We start from the raw sequence: 20,843 nt of genomic DNA, 5'->3' as shown, positions 1-20,843 counted from the left end.
ATTTTTGTCTTTCCAACATATTTTTGACGGAAAAATATGCTTTCTGAGTTTCATTAAGTTACCTGACATACCATCAAAATAATATGAAGTAAAAACAACTGGATGTTTAAATCTTGATATTAGTTATATGGGAGATTGGGCTGGTTTCAACACGACTTTATCCATTTATGACGCAAAGATGTACTCTTATGAGAAAAACACGCTCACTCAATTATATTAGGGTAACTCATATATTGGCTGATATATGGAGGGTAAAGTCAGCCTGAAGTTCCAAATTTTTTTTTGATATATATATGATTTACTGAGAGATATGTATATTGACTCGTTTCAACACATTTTTGATGTACAGACATACTAACGAGTTTTTCAATAGGGTTATACAAAAGTAAACCAATAGGGATAGCAAACGACGCCATATTTTTTCCGCTATTTTCGCATTTCTCTTCGGTAAGGTTTGCCATTTCATCGTGGAAAGATATACGATCCAACAACGAGTCGAAATTATTAAAATTTACTACTGAAACTCGGAGTCAGTAGTCTCAACTTTAAGAGCGCTACGTCCAATTTATGGTCGTCATAATCGTCCTGTCAGATCAACAACTCAGCGTCGAGTGGAAAAATTTGAATCTCCAGGCACAGTACAAAATGTTTCCGAGCCAGTGAAACAAAGAAATGCCCGTTGTGTCGAGTATAATGCTGCCGCTAGTGCATCAATTGAGGAAGACCCAAATCAGTCTCTTACACGTCGTTCTGAAGCGTTGGGCATCTCTGTGACGTCGTTGTGACGAATTTTGCGAAAAGATCTTGGCCTACATCCCTACAAGTTCAAATTGACGTAAGAACTAAAGCCGCTTGAGTACCAGAATAGTCGTATGTTCGCGAGTTGGGTTGAGCAACAATTTGAAAAAGTTCCAGATTTTCATCGAGAAATCATATTCAATGATGAGACTCATTTCTGGCTGAATGGCTTCGTTAAGTAAAATATGCGTTATTGGCCAGGCAGCAGTCCACACGTACTTCATGAGTCACAATTGCATCCCGGAAAAATTAGGTTTGGTGCCTGTGCAGTGCCTGAACTTATCTAAGCGTCCTCGCGGTGGTCACGCAAAAGAAATCGAGTTCCATATATAATGGCATCGAATGTACTGTTTTCGATTAAATGCCTTTTGGAGGCATGGCTGTGGGCCAATTGGGCCCATTTGCAATACTAGTGAAGAGGTTTCATCAAGACAGCCGAACAGACGGTCATGGCTCAAATCAGCTCACACCATCACGCTGATCACTTATGTATGTATTATACATTTTTTAGGGTCTCGAAATACTTCTTGGTATTACAAACGTCATGGCAAACTGAATATGTGTACATATGTATACAGGGTCCGGCACTCGAAGTGTAACTTACTTCAGTCCGTTCGCGCAGCTGTCGCACTGGAATCAACTGTTTATAAATTTGCTGAATGACAGTTCGGAGTATTGTTCACAAGTGTACAAAAGCGTTTTGCCAAAAGTGAACGCAAAAAAAGTGAGCAGCGATGGAATTAAAACGTAAGTAATAGTGTGATTGCTTTATATTTAGTTGGAAAATCACAGCCAGCAATTGTTCGTGAGCTCAAACACCTTAATGTGAATAAAGTGTTTGTTTATCGCACCATCATTCGTTACAATGATACTGGTAGCATCGCAAAACGCCATGGAGGTGGTCATCAAAAAACTGCAACGTCATGTGAGATGTTTCGGAAAGTGAAGAAGCGACTTGAGCGAAATCCACGAATCAAATGGCTAAAGAACTGAAAATATCCGTCCGCAGCATCCGATACATATTGAAAAATGAGCTCAAGGTCAAGCCTTACAAGTTCCAAAAGGCCCATGATCTCACACCGAAGCAGCAACAAGTAAGACTTGGGAGAGCAAAGCAGTTGCTTTGCTTGGCCGAAAGCGGTCAATTTCCGAACATTGTGCTTTCTGACGAAATTGAGCAATTCGTAAACTCTCAAAACGATAGGGTTTATTTGACCGACCGTTCATACGAGAATCAAAGTCATCGGTTGGCCACCAGGAGGCAGCACCCGCCACAAATAATGGTTTGGGCCGCTGTCACCGCAGATGGGCGCTCTCCAATTGTTTTCATCGAGCCTGGCGTCAAAGTAAATGCGACATATTATCGGGAAAGTGTTCTGGAGGCTGCTTTGAAGCCGTGGGCAAACAAACATTTCGGTCGCAAACCATGGACGTTTCAACAAGACTCAGCACCGTCTCACAAAGCGTGAGTGAACCAAGAATGACTGAGAAACAACATTCCGAACTTCATTACGACCACACAATGGCTCTCGAATTCACCAGATGCGAATCCAATGGATTATTCTCTCTGGACCATTTTGAAGAGCAAGGTCCTAAGTAAAAAATACACCAGTCTCGAGATGCTGAAGAAAGCCATTGTTCGTGAGTGGGCCAAAATACCGGCAAGTCACATTCGGGCAGCTTGCGATTCGTTTTTGACCGTCTCAATGGCATAGGCAAAAGGTGGTCATATCGAGCAAAAGTGAATTGATCCTGAATTTATGATTATTTTTACACATTTTGTACTTTAAAATAAATAAAAATAATTTTCCAATCTGAATTTATGGCTTTTTTAATTGGTTACACGTGCCGGACCCTGTACTGACCAGAGTATAAAAAATATAAATATAAGTAAAAACTTTTCCATCTCATTCTGTGCGATATAAATTTTTCATTTCATGCAGTAATACTCGTATATATTATAATACCCAAAAAATTTCATAAATAAATTGATACAAATTAATTTAATAAATTTTAAATTTCAATATAGTAAAATAATGAATATACCAATAAAGCGCATTTGCTCACATGCAAATCAATAGTTTGCCGTATCTTCGATCGGTAAATTAAAACAACAATTAAAGCCTCACACTAATGGCTAATGGTTTTTGCATACTATACTTATCGATTATGCAGTTATTACTTGTGTGACAATTAACAATTCATATATGGTATAATATAATTTTTTATACGGTCGATAGTCATGCTATGGACGAGAACAATTCAAATTCAGTGAATACTTAATTACTTCGGCGGCAAATTAGTTAGACACAGCAACACCACCTTTTTCGCACATGTAATCAACAGAGCGTGGAGTTGTAATTCCTGGACAAAAGTTCTAAAAAAATTCAAGTGATGTTATTATTTACAGCTTGTCTCTATTCAAGCAATCGTAACGTGCAATATTAAATTTTTTATAAAAATTATATTTTTGTATATGAATATCCGATCTGAGCAATATTTTTAGAAAATTCCGGAAAAAAAGTCTGTCGTCATCGTTTTATAACGCTCGCTATTGATGGTAATGATATGCCCTGCCTAATTTCAAAAAAAATTGGGCCCGATAAAGGCCCGCCATACCACAATCGGCACCAAAGGTTAAAGTTTTTTGGGATGCTATTGTATTTCCTAACCGCGGGAGGCTTTAACTCAATCACCCAATAGCGATAATTTTTTGTTGAAGAAACCATTAAGCCATTAGTAGGTCACATCTGAGAACATGATTTTTCGATGAAAATCGTCATTGGCTTCCATCGCTTCCAACATCTAATTGGCAAAGCTACATACATACCTCAAATGGTCGGACAACCTCAGTTCTTCTGCCAACAAAATTTAGTCGTATACGGATGCAGAGTCAAATAGCACCCAACTGTGCAGAACGACGTTGAACCGACTGATTCGGCCAGATCTCAGTACTGGCCTAAACGGCAGCGATATTTCTTTCACTACGGACTTTTCTTTGGCAGAAAGGTGGCAAACTCGTGGAGCCAATAATCACTTTCGACTTATGCAGTTATGCGTTGAAAAGCGCGCAGAAGTATGCCGACTTTGTCTTGCACGATCAACTCTTATTGTAGCCACCGGAGAACGTGAATTTGCGTAAAATTCTTGAACAATTTCCAAGTGTCGTACCATGACCTGGTGAAATGAGAAATCTTTCTGAACACACTGACGAAATTTAACACAAATCCATAAAAAAATATATTCACCACGAGCTGTCAAACTCATTATCAACCCTGATGGTAGACGCGGTAAATAATTTATGAGGTCTCCACATTTGTGCTGGCTATTTCGAACTTCGTGACAAATTAAAGATATCCCGTTCAGAATATAAATACAATATCACCAATCACTCTGAAACATCCTTTATTGCAGCACTCTATTGTGACCCAAATACGCAACATTTTGGTGATTCTCTTTAAAAACATTAACGTAACTTTCCATCGACTAAATACCGCACAAATACAGGAAAGTTTACTGCTGCGGCGTAAACTGAAAAATCGGCACAAAAACGAAGCGTCATCTTGGCATTCCTGTCGTTGCAACTCGCACGCCATAAAACTTTGTCGTTTAAACAGTTAATGCATTTATTTCACTGCACTCAATAAATTTTTTGCTGTTTTTGGTTTTGCGAAAGGTGGCAGACCTTTGGGCTTTGATTGTCGCATTCGAAAACGCAAAAACACGCAGCACCGACGTACTTTGTTGATTATCAATTTTTGAACTCTCACCATTGCGCCGCTTTTTATCTCCTGCTGTCGAAACGATTGTAACGAACAAGTGAAGAAAAGAAATAATCTGCACTTTTTGCCAGATATTTCAACTGCGACTTGACTTTCACAAGTAGAATGTCTTTGTAATTGTTTTTCAGACACTTCTTAAAATGACAGCGCGTCTTCTTAGTGATTAAAGAATATTACTTGAGTGCAAATTTTTTAAATTTATGTAAGGAAAGAAAGTGTTTTCGTAAGTAAGGTCCAAAAAGTACAGCTGCTTTAATCATGGTTCAACCTTAGAACCCCTTGTGGCCAACCCTTGAGCTCAACTAGCATCAATCTAACTTTAGTTACTCCATTTTCAATCGTCTTTTTACTGGGGTGAATTTACTTCTTCCACCGCGGACCAACTCTAGAATTCCTTATGCGATTATAGCCGAGTCGTTCTTACTTTTCGCCAATTGGTGATTCCAATTGTAGCCATGTCCTTTTCCACCTTGTTTTTTCATATAGCAGGACTGGAATGATGAGTGACTAATAGAGTTTAGTCTATGTTCGTTGAGAGCGGACTTAATTTCTTAATTGCCAACTCGGTCCGAAGTAGCACATGTCGATAGGAGTTCTTCTGCGTTGGCCAGCAGCTGTAAACTTTTGTAAAAGATTATGCCTTCTCGAGTCAGCTCCGCGGTTCGAAATATTTTCTTTACCAGAACATTGAAGAAGTCGGATGACAAGAAGTCGTCTTGTCTGAAACCTTGTTTGGTATTGAAGGGCACGGAGAAGTTCTTCCCGATTTTGGCGGAGCGTTCGGTATTCGAACTTTTTCATGGTCGGGCAATGGAAAATCCTCTCCATCGTCATCGATTGAGTAATCGAGTTCACCATCTCTTGGTGTTATGCTTTCACTGCCATTCAGCAGGCTGGAGATGTGTTCACTCCACAATTTTAGTATGCTCTTGGCATCAGTCACTAAATCACCTCTGGGGGTTCTACAAGAATATGCTCCGGCCTTGAAACCATCTTTTCGTAGAATTTTCGAACCCTACCCCTGTCGGCCAGCTTATCAAGCTCTTCGTACTCACGCATTTCGGTCTCTCTCTTTTTTTGTCTGCAAATACAATTGTCTTTTATTCTCGGTCGAATTTCGTTCTTCTATTTTGGACCAGTGACTTGAGCCGATCTGTCTATACGTCTCTGTGTATTCTCACGAATAAGTCTCTCAGTTTTTGAGATACTTATCTGAAATTTAGCACACGTCTTTTACTTACCAAGAAGCTTGTCATTTGCAAGAATTGCCGATATCTGACCACTATAGGCTATAGTTGCCATATAAACTGAACCAGCGGACTTAAGTCCTTGTATGGAAAAGTTTGTTATTTAGCGAGGTATCTTCACGGAATTTAGTATGAGTTTTTGCCTAAGGCAGTAGTGTAATCTGCGAAGAAATTGTTCAGATTGGCTGACTATAGAGTAAAGCTTCCTTACAAACTGAACGATCGGAAACAAATGCTTGTATAGACAACTTTTTTATTTGATGAGATATCTTCACGAAATTTGGCACAGATTATTTTCCAAAATAAAGGTATAATCTTCGAAGAAATTGTTTGGGTTGGATTACTATATCATATAGTTGCCATACAAACTGAACGATCGGAAACAAATGCTTGTATAGAAAACTTGTTTATTTGACGAGTAATCTTAACGAAATTTATCATAGATTATTTTCCAATATAAACATGCAATCTCTGAAGAAATTATTCAGATCGGACTACTATAGCATATAGCTGCCATACAAACTGACCCATCAAAATCAAACTCTTATATTTCACAAGACATCATCACAAGATTTGGCATAGATTATTGTCCAGGACAACAATATAATCTCCGAAGAAATTGTTCAGATCGTACTACTATATCATACAGCTGTCATACAAACTGACCGATAAAAACCGAGATAAAGTCTTACGACTGTTTTCTTGCATTACTGCGACTCACTTCTTTGAGGAAATAACTTGCGCCAAAGGAAACTCAAAATACAAATAATTAATTAAAAATGAAAAATTAATTTCAATCAAATTTCTTTAAGCTGAATGTGAAATGTGCTCGCAAAGGCCATTGAAACTGGCATTTAAAGCGAAGCAAAGAAACACATTCGAATGTTCGCTTGTTCGTACGGGTACACTTTCACCTTCGCTTCGAGCGATGCGTCATTGACAACATGCTCATAATTTACAATAGCAACAGCACTAACAACAGTAACAATACCAACAAGCAAGCGCAAACAAGTAAACAAAATTAACTTTATCGCAGAGTTTGCCGCTTAACTCTTTCTTTTCAGTCAAGCGAATTGAACGATAATGATAAAAAATAAAAACAAAAAACAACAAACAACAAAAAAACGCAACATAAAAGGGTGTGTAATGGGCAAAAATTTGGGGAAATGTGCTAAATAGCGTTAATGGTATACAACAATCGGAATGCCTTAAATACTCGCGCCCTGCGCTACTTAAAAGCGTCAACGCATACAGAGCGTTGCGGCGAGAGAGCGGAAGGCGTAGTAGAAAATGCAGCTTTCATGTTCGTTATTGAGCACACTCGAACAATCTTGTCTTGGTTGTGGCTGGCTACTGAATGCACCAAAATTGGTGTGGTGGGTCCAAGCGTGCTGGCGAAGGGGCATTGTTGCTATTGTGTTGTTGTAAATGATAGCGATATTATGAAATTTACATAAGAAAGTGATTACCGAGAAAAGTTAAACGGAATGAAAATGAAAGTTGTTGGTAAGAAAATGTGAAAAGAATTTTAGTTGTGCGTAGAAAGAAAGGAAAATTTTTAATTACAATGGAGATGAAGCGACCTTATGCGAGTGAAATGAAGATTAATGTGAGGGCGCGCAACTTTTTGTCGGTATTTGAATAGCATTGTCATTGTCGAATAACTTTTCGGTATTTATTATGAAAATTTATACAGTTGCGCCGATTTAGCCGTACCTGTTTGTATACATATACCCAAAGTAGTCTCTCAGTGAGATAACGTTATGAAAATTTGCACACGTCATGTCTTTCTTACGCTGCCATACAAACTGAACAATCGGCATAAAGTTCTTAGGAATATTTTGTATTTTTGAAAGGTAATATATAACGGGTGATCCAGGCAGCGGTACTTTTTCGATAACCTCTTTTTTTGAGAGTATACACGAAGCCCGTGAAAAGTCGATTCGGCGCCTTTCGCAGCAACTCGGACTAACATATGGAACCTGTCGTAAGAAACGACTAAAATCCATATGCACTATGTCTGTATTTTTAACTTGCCTCGTAATTTCAAAATTGCCTTTGTCAGAAAAACAGCTATAGTACTCAGCTTGAAATGATATTATAGACTTTGAATGAATTTCCTTCTAATGAAGAAAGATATTTGAAGTTCAAGCGACGAATGTCACCAGTCACGGAGTTTGTTGGGTGCTTAACTGGTAGTAGCAAAAGCTACAAGGGTCTGATTGAAGTCTGGTACCACGAGTAGCAGTTAGTCCATGTAATTTGGTTCAACCTGCTTATTGGGTTTAGTCCATTGGGAGATTCGTGGTGACTGTAGTTTAAACTCAATTCAGCGTGGAGTCGCACTGGGGGACGGGTGTTGGACCCACAGCACGGCGGAGATTTTTGATCGGCCTCGAACCCGACCAAGGTGGAAAAGGTGTCCCTTCCACCCGACCAACTGGAACCAAAAAATACATGTGTTATTGGGGGTGTTGACCAACGCATGGTATTGATCTACATATGTATGTGCTTTTAAAAGTATCGTGAGGTTAGGCCGTAACCGGCAGGTACTCAAGTAAACAACCATTGTTGATGTAAGGAACGTGCATTTTACGTCGAGATCTTAAATTGAAAACGTACAAAATAAAGCTTGAACTGAAGCCGCCATCTCAGGTGACATCGCTTTGCTATACGGGCTCTTGGAAAGTTCCAAGAAGATCCGACGTTTGCGAGCCAAACTTTGTTCAACTATGTGGCCCACTTCTGTCTCAATGTCACTTCCCACACATGACACTTCCACACATCACATCTTCTTCTTCTTTACTGGCGCAGCCTGTCACTTCTTCTTTTCGCAAGGTGGTGCCAATTGGAGATTCCAAGCGAAGCAAGGCCCTTCTCCACCTGGTCCTTCCAACGGAGTGGAGGTCTTCCTCTTCATCTCTTTCCTCCGGCGGGTACTGCGTCGAATACTTTCAGACTTTCTCTTAATTCGCTGAACTATGTTAATGTCGTCGTATATCTCCTACAGCTCATCGTTCCATCGAAAGCCGGTCGATTGGCCAAGATCATGTGATATCACATCGCTAAACTATTTCCTGCGAGGATATGTAAAGTCCTTGGAGCAAAATATCACGCGTGTCATTCGCCGGATACCAGTCGAAATGCTCGAACGAGTCATCGAAATTTGAATTCAACAGATGGACCATCTTAGACGTAGCCGCGGCCAACATTTGAAAGAGATAATCTTCAATAAATAAATGACAAAAAATGTTCTTTCGAGAGAGGATAAACATTATCAATTAAATTTGAAATTTCTTCTTTAAAAAAAAGTAGGGAACCTCGAAATGGTTCCCCCTATATAGTTATTCTTGTTTTTGGATGAATCAAAGTCAGAACATTCTGTTTACAATATTAAAATTTTGTTTACAATAAATTGAAATTTATTTAAAAGTGTTTATTGCTTCGAAGAGTCGCCGAGGACTGGCCGAGGTTTATTTGGTTTACTTTATTGAATATGAGGTCAAGCTGCTGAAGAGCGGTACTCGTATTAAAGGGCTTCGTCGACTAATTCTTGTCACAAATATCAAGATCAAAACGATTTCTTTGTAAGTTGTCGCAAAGCTCAAATTAACGGGCTTGCAACTTGAGCTTAATTGATCCAACACGTAGAAATGAAACTACCCACACATATTTATGATACATAAACACTTGTTATACCAATGAAAGTGATATTTGCGCGTGTGTACAGAACTTAATTGCAATTAAATTTTATTTTCTCAGCGCCACTTTCATTCGCTTTTTCCCTTTAATTGTTTGCCTTGCGATCGCAGCGCGATAATCCGGCCCAGCGCTGCTCTGAGCGAATCACAAATTGCACAAATTGCGGATGGCTTTAATTTGAATCTAATTATTGCAATTGCTTGTTGATACCGTTACATATCGATGTTGCTGCCGCTGTTGTCGATACACGATAGTTATACACACACACACACACATAGACAGACATGCATTTGCATGGCATTGTTTTGTTTTTGTTGTCATTTTGCGCATACTAAGTAGCGCAAGACTGTCAGTGGCGTATTGTCACCAGCGCAAGTTCTCGCTGCAACGGCGCGCGCAAAAACAGCAATAACAATATCACCATTAATATACGAGCTGCATTTAATCGAATAAGCGTAATTGGCGACAATGCCAAAGGCTCACACACTCGAGCGCTCAAACACACACACAAACATGCATTGTTAAGCTCAAATTGATGTACAAACATGTATGAATATGTGTTATATACATGCATACATACATATATACTTGTATGTAAATAATTGCAGCAGCGGCGAGCAGCGTGTGGCAGCTAGCTTGTGTCTGCAGTCGGCAGGTGTGCTGGCGTGGCTGGTGGGTGTGTGTGTCGGTGAAATCGATACAATTATAAACAAATAAACGGAAAAAGTATTTACTAACGAAACGTGAGTAAATCGCTGTTTGTCACTCGAATACTTGGGGGCGACTGCCTAATTAAACAGACACAGCCAGCGAATAACTTCATTGACACTGCCATCAACAAATGTATGAATAAGTAAATGCACTGAATTAAATGCAAATATGTATGTTTGTATGTATGAATATTTTATAGTTGATTTGTGATTTTCTGGCAAAAAATTTCCTCGAAAAATATTTAAAGCGAGTACACACCAAACTATTTTCTGAAGGGTACAATTGGACACAAGTTAGTTTGGTTGATTCAAAAATACTCGGTCCGGCACATAGATGGCGCTGCTAGAGTTAAATCCATAAGATTTTTAGTTACCCCTAACCTTCAATAGACGCGTGCATAAATTTGGCAACTGTCGGTTCATTAATTTGTGAATTATATCATTTTGATTGAAGCAATCTTTTTCTTGTGAAAAAATGGATCCAAAGCAATTTCGCTCAAATATTGCTTTTTGAAGAGAAGAAGTACAGTTGCAGAAAAACTTAGCTTGGTAATAAGTTTCCGGTCCCACTGAACCAGGAAAATCAGCCAACAAGGAATGATATACTAAGTTTAGATGTGGTGAAGTAAGCACCCAAGACGTTGAAAGGAGACGATCCCCAAAAGAGCTTGTTACCGACGAAGACATCAAATAAGTCCACAATATAATTTTGAGTGATCGCAAAATGAAGTTGTTCGAGATAGTAGACACTCTAAAGATATCAATTGAAGATGTACATCATAACATTCACGAATACTTGGGTATGAGAGAGCTCTGTGCAAGGTAGCTACTCCGCGCTCACTTTTGATCAAAAACAGCGATGAGTTGATGATGCGGAGCATGGTTTGGTGATGCTCAAGTGTGATAAACCAGAGTTTTTGCATTGATATTTAACAATGGATGTAACGTAGCTCCATCATTTCATTCCGCATTCCAATCGATAGTCATCCGAGTGGACTGCGTACGATGAATCCGCTGCAAAGCTTGAAAAAACGCAACAGGCGGCTAACAAAGTTACTGCGTCTGTATTTTGGTAGGCGCATGGAATAGTTCTTATTGACTACCTCGAAAAAGGAAGGACCATTAGCAGTGACATTTGTGTAGCATTATTGGACCGTTTAAAGGACGAAATCGCCAAAAAACTGACGCATTTAAGATAAGAAAGCGCTGTTTCACCAAGGCAATGCACCGTGTCACAAGTGAGTGAAAACGATGGCAAAAATCAATAAATTGTCGAAGCGCAATGCTTCCACATCCCTCACATTCTCCAGATTTGGCTCTCAACGACTATTTTCTGTTCTCAGATTTCAAAAGAGTGCTTGCTAGAAGAAATTTTCGTCGAATAAAGAAGTGTTCACCGAAACTGAGGTCTATTTTGAAACAAAGGACAGATCGTATTACAAAAATAGTATCGAAGAGTTGGAGAGTCGCTATAAGCAGTGTATTTCGTACTAAGATTCTAAAAAATATTCCAACTACTCCTGCTCAGGCCATTGTTCAATCAGTATATCAACCTAGAAAGGTACAGTGTTGAAGAAAAAGAAAACGAATTTTGCCAAAAAAAAAAAATTTCCTGTGATAGGCAGAGTACTTTTGAGTAGAACTGACAGATAAATACGAATAGGATCTCCGTCGTTTTCCCTGAGTATAAAAAACATTGTGACACATTTTATTGAGCCTATGCAGGGTATAAAAATTCATTAAATTTGAGCTTCAGCGTGGCTCAATTTCAAACATAACTGAATCTGTGTACACAGTATCATATTGTTATCTGCTGACTACCAGTCGGCATTTCAATGGATGTGCGTTTATACAAAACATATATGTACATACTACTTATATATTTATATAGTACATACATATGTAGATTACACTTAAATGAGAAATAAAAACGTTGACGAAGAATGAAAGCAGCCATTCAATTAGTAAATTAAATGGTGTGCGCCTTAAAAAACAGTTCAATGGTCAACAGAAATTCAAATCTAAATTAAAATGCTTTAAATGTCACTGGGCATGTAGTGTATCCGGTGATTTTACAATTCGAATGAATTATACTAGCAGTAAATAAGAAAATTTATTACATTTTGTTATGAAATTATATTTGCTAAGTTTGTTTTTTTTTTGGTTACTAAAAGGAAACTTTAGCCGCACTCATTTCAATAACTAGGTCTCACCTTGGTACTTATTTAAACCTTTTTTTAGAGTTTTTTGTCAGTTCATGCAAGGTGCGCACCAAAGTAAACAGGACTTTTTGAATCTAGCGCCCGCTGGTGGCGCCATCAACTAGTGCATTAGAATTTTCTAACTTTATCGATTGTCCAGTGAAAAGTTTATGACATTTTATGGATTGCAAGTGAAGTTATTGTGTCAGTATGTTTGTGTTATCGGCGCGAAAATGAGTTTCGAACAAAGAGCCAACATTAAATTTTATTTTAAAATTGGTAAAACTTTTACTGAAACTTTTCAATTAATGAAACACGTTTATGACGATGATTGTCAATTCCGTAGCATAGTGCACGAGTGATTTCAACATTTTCAAAGTGGTCGTGAGAACATACATAAATGACGATCAACATGTGGACCCATCAAAATCCGTGTTCACCGGAAATTCCATCGAAACTGTGCGTGAATGCATCAAAAATCTGTCGAAATCATTATTGAAATTCATGGAAATGGAATTGAACATCTCCAAAACATCGATTTATCGCATTTTGACCGAACATTTGGGCTTACGAAAGATGTCTGCACTATTTGCTCCGCACAAACTGACTAATGACCAAAAATTGCTCAGAATCCAACATTCAAAGGATATCATTATTTGATCCAAAATCACATTTTAACCATTAACCACTCCACGTATTCGCCTGATATGGCACCGTGCGTCTTCTTGCCTTACGGAAAAATGCATTTGCCTATGAAAGGAAAGCGTTATACAAACGTAGAGGCCATTCAAAAGGCTTGTACCGGCATACTGGCGGCCATATCGGCCAACGAGCTAAAACACTCGTTCGACATGCTTTTGGACCGTGCGAAAAGCTGTATTGAAGCAGAAAAAGTCTCCTATTTTGAATAAAATAAATTGATTTTGTCGAAAAAACCATTTGTTCTGTTTTTTTTAAGTCCTGTTTACTTTGGAACGTTCCTTGTATATCGCAAATATTACTACCTAAACTATAGGTATACTCGTACTTCAATTGATCGTAGTCTTTAGTACTTTTGATATTTGTGAACACCCGGAGATCGCTTAACCATAATTTTATATTTCGGGGTTAGAGAACAATAAGAAACATTAATGATCCAAAATCGCTTTATTGTTTTTCAAAACATGTCTCCGTTAAGATCTATAGACATTTGCATGCGTTGGAACCAATTATCAACGCAACTTTGCCTCTCTGATAGAGGTATCTCCGAAACAGGCGTTCTGAACGCTTCAACCGCCTCTTCGGATATTTCGACAAGGTTTACGTTGACCACTTAGTTTAGTTTTTAAGTAAGGGAATAAAATGGAGTCACTAGGAAACAAGTGGGGACTACAAAGTGAATGACTCAGCAAATGTATTTGTGAAATGCGATGTGTGAGAGCTCGCATTGCCGTGCTGAGGAGTGATCCGTCTTTGGTTTTCCCGATTTCTTGTATGATGTTCAACTGCCAAACAAATGGTTGCGTCCCACTTAGAATATATTATTCTGCGTTGCTCTAGTGATATAGTTGCAATTTGTCCAGTTTTCCAAAAAAAAAAAAAAACAGACAACCATTTGTTGGAAATGCTTCGTGCGCAAACAATTTTTGTTGGTTTTGGCTCATTTTGAATCACCCATACAGCCCAATGCTGAAGTAAAAACTTCTCTTGAGTTGGGAGTAGGTTAGGTTTAGCGGATTAAAGTCCCGGATGCTTCCTCCTACTATAAAAAAAATGCTGTTTACTTTCGGGCTCATACTTATAAATCCATGATTCATCACCTCTCGTGTTGTCATAAACGAGTTTAGAAGACCGCTATCGTATTTTTTTAACACTTCTCTCGGCCACAAGCCTTTCTTCTTTTTTTTTGCAGTTAATTTTTTATATTGTTACTAGCAATAGTAGTTTATGCACAGCGACTACAGTTTCTTGGACAAGAACTGATTGTGGACGATCTTCACGAAATTCATATTGGTCTTGATCTACCACCTCTATTGGATTAAAAACCCCATCAATAAATACTAGACCTATATGGTGCTTCATTACCAAAAATTGAACAAAGTTTATCGATGCACTGTTGCTGAGATAAACTACGTCGAATATTGTAAAAAATAACCCAATTTTAATTCCACTTTTTGATCAAGATGAATATTTTAAGTTACTGTAAACAACATAAATAGCGCTCATTTGTCAAAACGTTCTGAGAGTTTTCAGATTGTAATACTAGGGTTGCCAAAACCCGAAGTATAATACGCAACTTACGTAAGACTTGCTTGCTGCTCTATTTTCTCTCGCGCTGCCTTCTTGTAAAAAAATACGTGCAAAAGCAGTAACAACTCACTAAATTGGTAAAAGTGCTATTTTCAATTCTATCGAATTTGGTTTCAGACATTTTTGATCAGTTTTTTTCTTTTGATAATGGCTCAATATGCTTTATACCCTGAATAGAAGAAACATAATAGAAGGAAGCGTCGAAGAGCCTATAAAATACACATACTATATACACATACTTATATATTAGCATGACGAACCGAGCTTAACCATGTACGTTTGTCCAACCATACATATGTCTGTATATGCGCGAATTTTTCTATAGCGCATAGCTCTACGTAACCAGTACGAACCCGGATTTTTATCCGGCCAAGGACTGTCAACTCGGCAGATTTCTGATGCTATAACAACAACAACCGATCAAGTTCAAGTTTTTATATAGAATATTTTGTATTTATAAAGGATAGCTTCGCTGCAACCAAAGTCAACGTTTTTGTTTATTATTATTGTTTTCGTAACTTAAGACTTAAAATTAATTATAGGTATTAGTTTACCTAAAACGACTTTGTTTGTTAAAATTTTTCACCAAAAAAATCTTTCAAAAAAAAAAAAGGCGATACTAGTGCTTTTGCCGCATAGCACTTGAGAAATAAGCAAATGTATATTTCCCGCACCAGTAAGAATTTCCAAATTTTCTCTACAGGGCACAAAAAAGTCGGCTTTATATGAGGAAATTCGCACATACGTAAAACTGTATTTTCTGATAATTGCTACTTTTTGCACTTTCTTGCGGCGCAAATTATTTTACCATTGCGTAATATGCAGGTTAGTGGTTACTTATACAAATACTTGCATATGTATGTAGTTATTTATCATACCTGCAAATATAATCACTTACCCACGCTACCATTAATATGCACGACAGTGCATAATATCTACCAGAAGCCTATGCTTGAAAAGAGGGCTTATACATACACATCCATATATACATACATATATATGTGGTATGTTCAAGTACATACATATGTAATTTATGCGCGGACTTGTTTATAAAAGCTCTGGAATTTGTGCATTTCTTCAAGAAATTTCAGCGTAATAGAGCGACCACAACTAAAGTAAAGGTTCTGTTCAAGTCTTCCAAGATAAGTACAAGCTATAAATCAAAATATGATGAATCACTTGTGGAACACACTTTTTTATGGTCAACAATTTATTTTTCTTTCTAATCATAACATAATAGAATACTCGCGTATTAATAAAGGGTCCAAAACAGAGCAAATAATGCTCCTACATTTGTGGCGGTGCTAGCCGTCTTATGCTGCTGTCGAATATTTCTAAGCTTCTGATTGATTTAAGGGGTTATATTTACTGCTGAACTTCAAAAAATAGTCTTTTGTATGTATATAAATACATATGTACATACATACATATGTATATCGAATTTTATGGAACTGTTTAGTCATCTTCATTTGATAAATATTTGATACCATAATAAAAAAGTTTATTTCACCTAAAAAATAATTACAAGCTATATAACATACATATGTAAATTGTGTACTTATTTACTTTGCTGACTGACAGCGCTTCTTATCAGCTGTCATTTAAGCATATACAGTGAGTATACACAGTTATGTATGTTTATTTTCTGAAGCCAACAAAACTTGACTCATATATTTGATGTGGAGTACAGACTACATGCTTACAGATTTACTTGAATAATGAATGGACAAAAGTTCATATATATAGTGATAATATGCAGTGATAACAGATCGCGCATGACATTGTTTCAAGCGCTATTTACAACAGTCGTAATAGTTAGAGAGCACGAGCAGTGAGGCATGTGGTGCATAATGGAAGATCACAGATTTAAATATACTTGACACATGCTTGTCTTAGCAATGCAAAAAATTCTAATAAATGCAACATAAAATACATTTTCGCAATCTATAAATAGTTTTGAGCTTTTTTTCGCAGGCTAGAAGGTATAGAATAATCCACGTGACGAGCTGAGTGGGTTAGTGATGTCGGTATATAGACCAACTAACCGTAAATTTATGCAGTTTTTGAGATATCGATCTGAAATTTTACCTACCTGCTTTCCTCCTCAAGAACATTGGTTCGAACCGCCGACATCGGACCAATTTAGGATGTAGTTGTCAGACAGCTTGGAACCAACAGAATCAAGTGATTGTATGAAAAACTTTTTTATTTGACGAGATATCTACATGAAATTTGGCGAAATTTATTTTCTAAGATAGCGCTACAATCTCAGTAGAAATTGTTCGGATCGGTTAACTATAGCTTATAGCTGCCATACAAACTGATCGACGAAAATCAAATCCTTGTATGCCAAACTTTTTTATTTGACTAGATATCGTCATGAAATTTGACATAAATTATTACACAAAGCAGTTTTATAATCTGAGTAAAAGTTGTTCAGATCGGACAATTTTAGCATATAGCTGCCATACGAGTCGATCGACCAAATTCAACTTCTTGTATGGAAAACCTTCTCATTTGACGAGGTATCTACATGAAGATAGCGTTTTGTCCAAGATAACCCTAAAGTTTCCGAATATATTGCTCAGATGGGAATACTATAGTAAGTAGTTCACATACAAATTGTCGATCAATATCAAGATATGTGTTTATACGCTTTCCACGTGACGAGCTGAGTCGGTTTAGCCATAGCGGTATATCCGTGTAGGCCAACTAACTCACCAATTTTTGAGATATCGATTTGAATTTTTTTCCATCTTCTTTACTCCTCAAGTACATTGGTTCGAACCGCCGATATCGGACCACTATAGGATGTAGTTGTCAGACAGCTTGGAACCAACAGAATCAAGTGATTGTATGAAAAACTTTTTTATTTGCTCTGAAGCTCTGAAAGATTTTATAGCTTCTTTGTAAGCGAAGTTAATTTTTTCTTGTTTTTAAAATATTTTATACATACTCATTTAGTAAAAATTATATATTATTATATATGATTGATAAACGAGGAATGCACTGCGATTATAGTTCTATTTTGCCTTTTCTCAAATCATAAGGACTCACCTAGTCCCAACATATTGATAAAGTCCAATATACTATACTGCAGAGGGCTAGCGAAGAGATGTGATTCCTATATGTGGTCCTTATATATACATTATAAATACTTTTTTAATTTTTGAAATTATAGTCTCACTTAAAAAATACCTCGATTTTAAATTTGAAACAAAAAATCGATTTTTCAGATTTCTAGACTAGCACCCCCCCTTAAAGAGAGGATTATATATCGTTATAGACTGTAAAGGGGATCACTTAACTGCGAGTTCGGCTTAAGAGAGTCCAGTCTACAATAAAGGTAATAAACTCATGTCATACCTTCAATATTGCTAGTACCAGCGAACTCGTTCAGTACGCAATAGCAGTTTCAATCGCAATCAATGTGACTTACAATTTGGGCCATTAACAATTGAACCACTATGGCAGCTAAGGTAAAGAAATAACACACGTCAACACACAAAAGGCCACTGCGGCCAGTGACAATTGAAAATTCCGCACACGTTTCACACAAAATTAATAAAAAAATGAAGTAAAATAAAATGAATAATAAGCGACTGGCGTACTCGTTACAATGCGAGTAAATAACAAGCGTAGAAAACATAATTCAATGCAAAGAAATCGAAGCATGAGATAAAGAGCGCAACGGTAAAAGAAAAGCACGAAATGCCGGAGACCATAAACGTTATGTTAAGCAATCGCCGCTTGCTAAGCTGCGCTTGTATTCCGCCACCGACAGCCAGCTGAGCAGACGCCAAAGAATGCGATTTCTTTTTTCTACGAGTATTTACCTGTTTCGCTTGCCTTTCATTATATAGTCAACTATTTTTTTTATTTTTTTTTGACGACTTAATAATAGCGAATGCTGCAACACAACACAAAGCTGAAAAAGTGCGCGCGCGCGCGATATGGCAACACTGCACTGCAACAATACACAGCGCAACGCGACAAACAGCTGTGCAGATTGCACATGCGCGAATTTTCGTTGGGCGGGTGCAACCATAAATAACCGCTTGACACGCAAGGCAGCCGCGATAAAAGTGAAAGAAGCATGAGCAACAGGACGTACGTTGAAACCGAATCGCATCTTCGGAAAAGTACCAACAGTGGCTGAAGACACGCGCAAGATCAGATCGAAGATATCGCGTTTATGCCACAATAACACAAAATGCAAACAACATGTTACGAGCGGGTCCACAACGGCTACTTTGTATTTCATATGAGCTGCCAGCGGCAGGGGGAAACTTCACATGACATGGCAGTCTGCGCATGCGCGCAACTTGTTTCGAAAAAAAAGAAACGAACTCAAAAACTTTACCTTGCATCGACTGTGCGGCGTTTAATTTCAATTTACAGGAGCAGCCACTGCTAACGACGGCTCCAGCCTGTCACTCGCTTTCGAAAACGTGCTGCCGTCTCGAAATTTACGCTAAAGGTCACTTTCTATATTCTTTGCGCGCCTTTCTCCGCCCGCCCTCTGCACTTTTTGCTTTATTTCTTTCGAAACACACAATTTTTCTTTCAATTTATGCTGCGCTTTGTTGTTGTATTCTAGAGCAAATTTATGCAAAACACATCGCCGTGTTGTCACTTTTAAATTGTGTTTTCTCTTTTTTTTTGATACGCATGTATTTATTTCCTCATTTCTATTATATTATATATTCGCACGGGAGCAAAAACAAAACACAACAATCGCTATGCGTTCGCACTTGCTAACGTACATACACACACACGCACGCTTGATCGCCACGGTCCGTCTAGTTCCACTGTCGGCGAAGAAAGACACGTCCGCTTGCTGCTAAGTACCGCACTCAACTGACCAACTGTTATTTTAGCTTTCTGTGCTCTTGCGTCTAACGAGTAGTCGGATGGAGCGTATGAAGAAGTGACTATGGGTTAACGCGAGCTTTATGCTCGTTTAGCGTTAGCTTGGAGCTTGGAGCTTCGTATATGTCTTACAGTGAAGCTTGCCGTGTGGGCGGTTTATGCTTTCAAAGCTAACAGTTACACGATCACTGGGCACAGCACTTTATGGTGAACACCCATTTGATTGAAAACTTTGTATGAGCTTTCTGAAGCTTTTTTTGAGCTTCACAGTGGTTTGTAAAAGATAAGTGCAAGCAAAAAAATAAAAGCTCACCTTAATCTTTACAAAGGGATCTAGTGAAAAGATATCTCTTAGTATTAAATTAAAAATTTTATTTCGCCAAATTACGAAAAGAAGAAACGATTCGCGTTCTTGTTAACTAGACTACACCAGCGAACAAGATGATCTGATTGACTACTGTTCCTCTCCTATAAGCTAAATCTGTACGCTCGTAAATCTGTATGATCGTTCAATTGTTTATAGTTGAAATCCGTGAAAAGAGTTTGGCCGCAGTGTATAGTAGATGATTCCCACCCAATCTTATCAAAAACATAGCAAAATCTTCCTGACCGTCAATCCTGAATTTCCCACCGTTTTTTTCATTCACCGCGTTTCAAACGCGACCGTTTCGCTTGACGTTGCCGTAATTGTTCTACTTTTCAGCAGCTGTAACCTTCCGGTTTAGAAATGGTATCGATATCGTTGCGATATACAGTGGCGTGCACAAATGAGTACATAATTCATTTCTTAACTTTTCTGAACGATAAAATAAGTAATAACAAAGAAAATAATAACAAATATTTTTCCGTTTATTCGTTGTTCCATTCTGAATAAAACAACAAAAAATTCAAAACATAAAGCAACAAATTCATAGAGATAAAAAACCATAACAAAAATAACTCGCATGTACTCAATTTTGCACTTTTCAATAAAATTGTTAGTGGAGCACTTTTTTAGTACTTGGTCCATAACCCTTTATTTTTTAGTACCATATTAATGCGCTTTGGCATGCTTTCAACCAGTTCCTGTATTATTTCTTTTGGTACATTCTGCCACTCTAGCTGTACTCGTGCCCATAGCTCTTCTAGGTTTGATGGAGCTGATTGGTACAACCCCAGCCGTCTTCCCACGATTGATCATAAATTCTCAATCGGGTTGAGGTCGGGGCTTTGGGCTGGCCAATTCATCAGATGAAAATTTTG

At 37.9% G+C, this 20,843-nt stretch overlaps 1 protein-coding gene across 3 annotated transcripts in view; it reads right to left on the bottom strand.

The window, feature by feature from the left end:
* The window catches only part of LOC105224709 (sphingomyelin phosphodiesterase), a 34,576-nt gene extending 14,975 nt beyond the window's left edge, over positions 1-19,601 (bottom strand). For all 3 annotated transcript variants that reach the window (XM_049452551.1, XM_049452550.1, XM_049452552.1), the window contains exon 1: positions 19,093-19,601. The gene's annotated coding sequence lies outside the window, so the exon portion shown is untranslated. The remainder of the gene's footprint in view (positions 1-19,092) is intronic.
* Positions 19,602-20,843: the final 1,242 nt, after the last annotated feature.

Source organism: Bactrocera dorsalis, chromosome 3 (genome assembly GCF_023373825.1).
Source record: "Bactrocera dorsalis isolate Fly_Bdor chromosome 3, ASM2337382v1, whole genome shotgun sequence".
Taxonomy (NCBI): Eukaryota; Metazoa; Arthropoda; class Insecta; order Diptera; family Tephritidae; genus Bactrocera; species Bactrocera dorsalis.
This window is presented reverse-complemented; position numbering and strand designations above follow the sequence as displayed.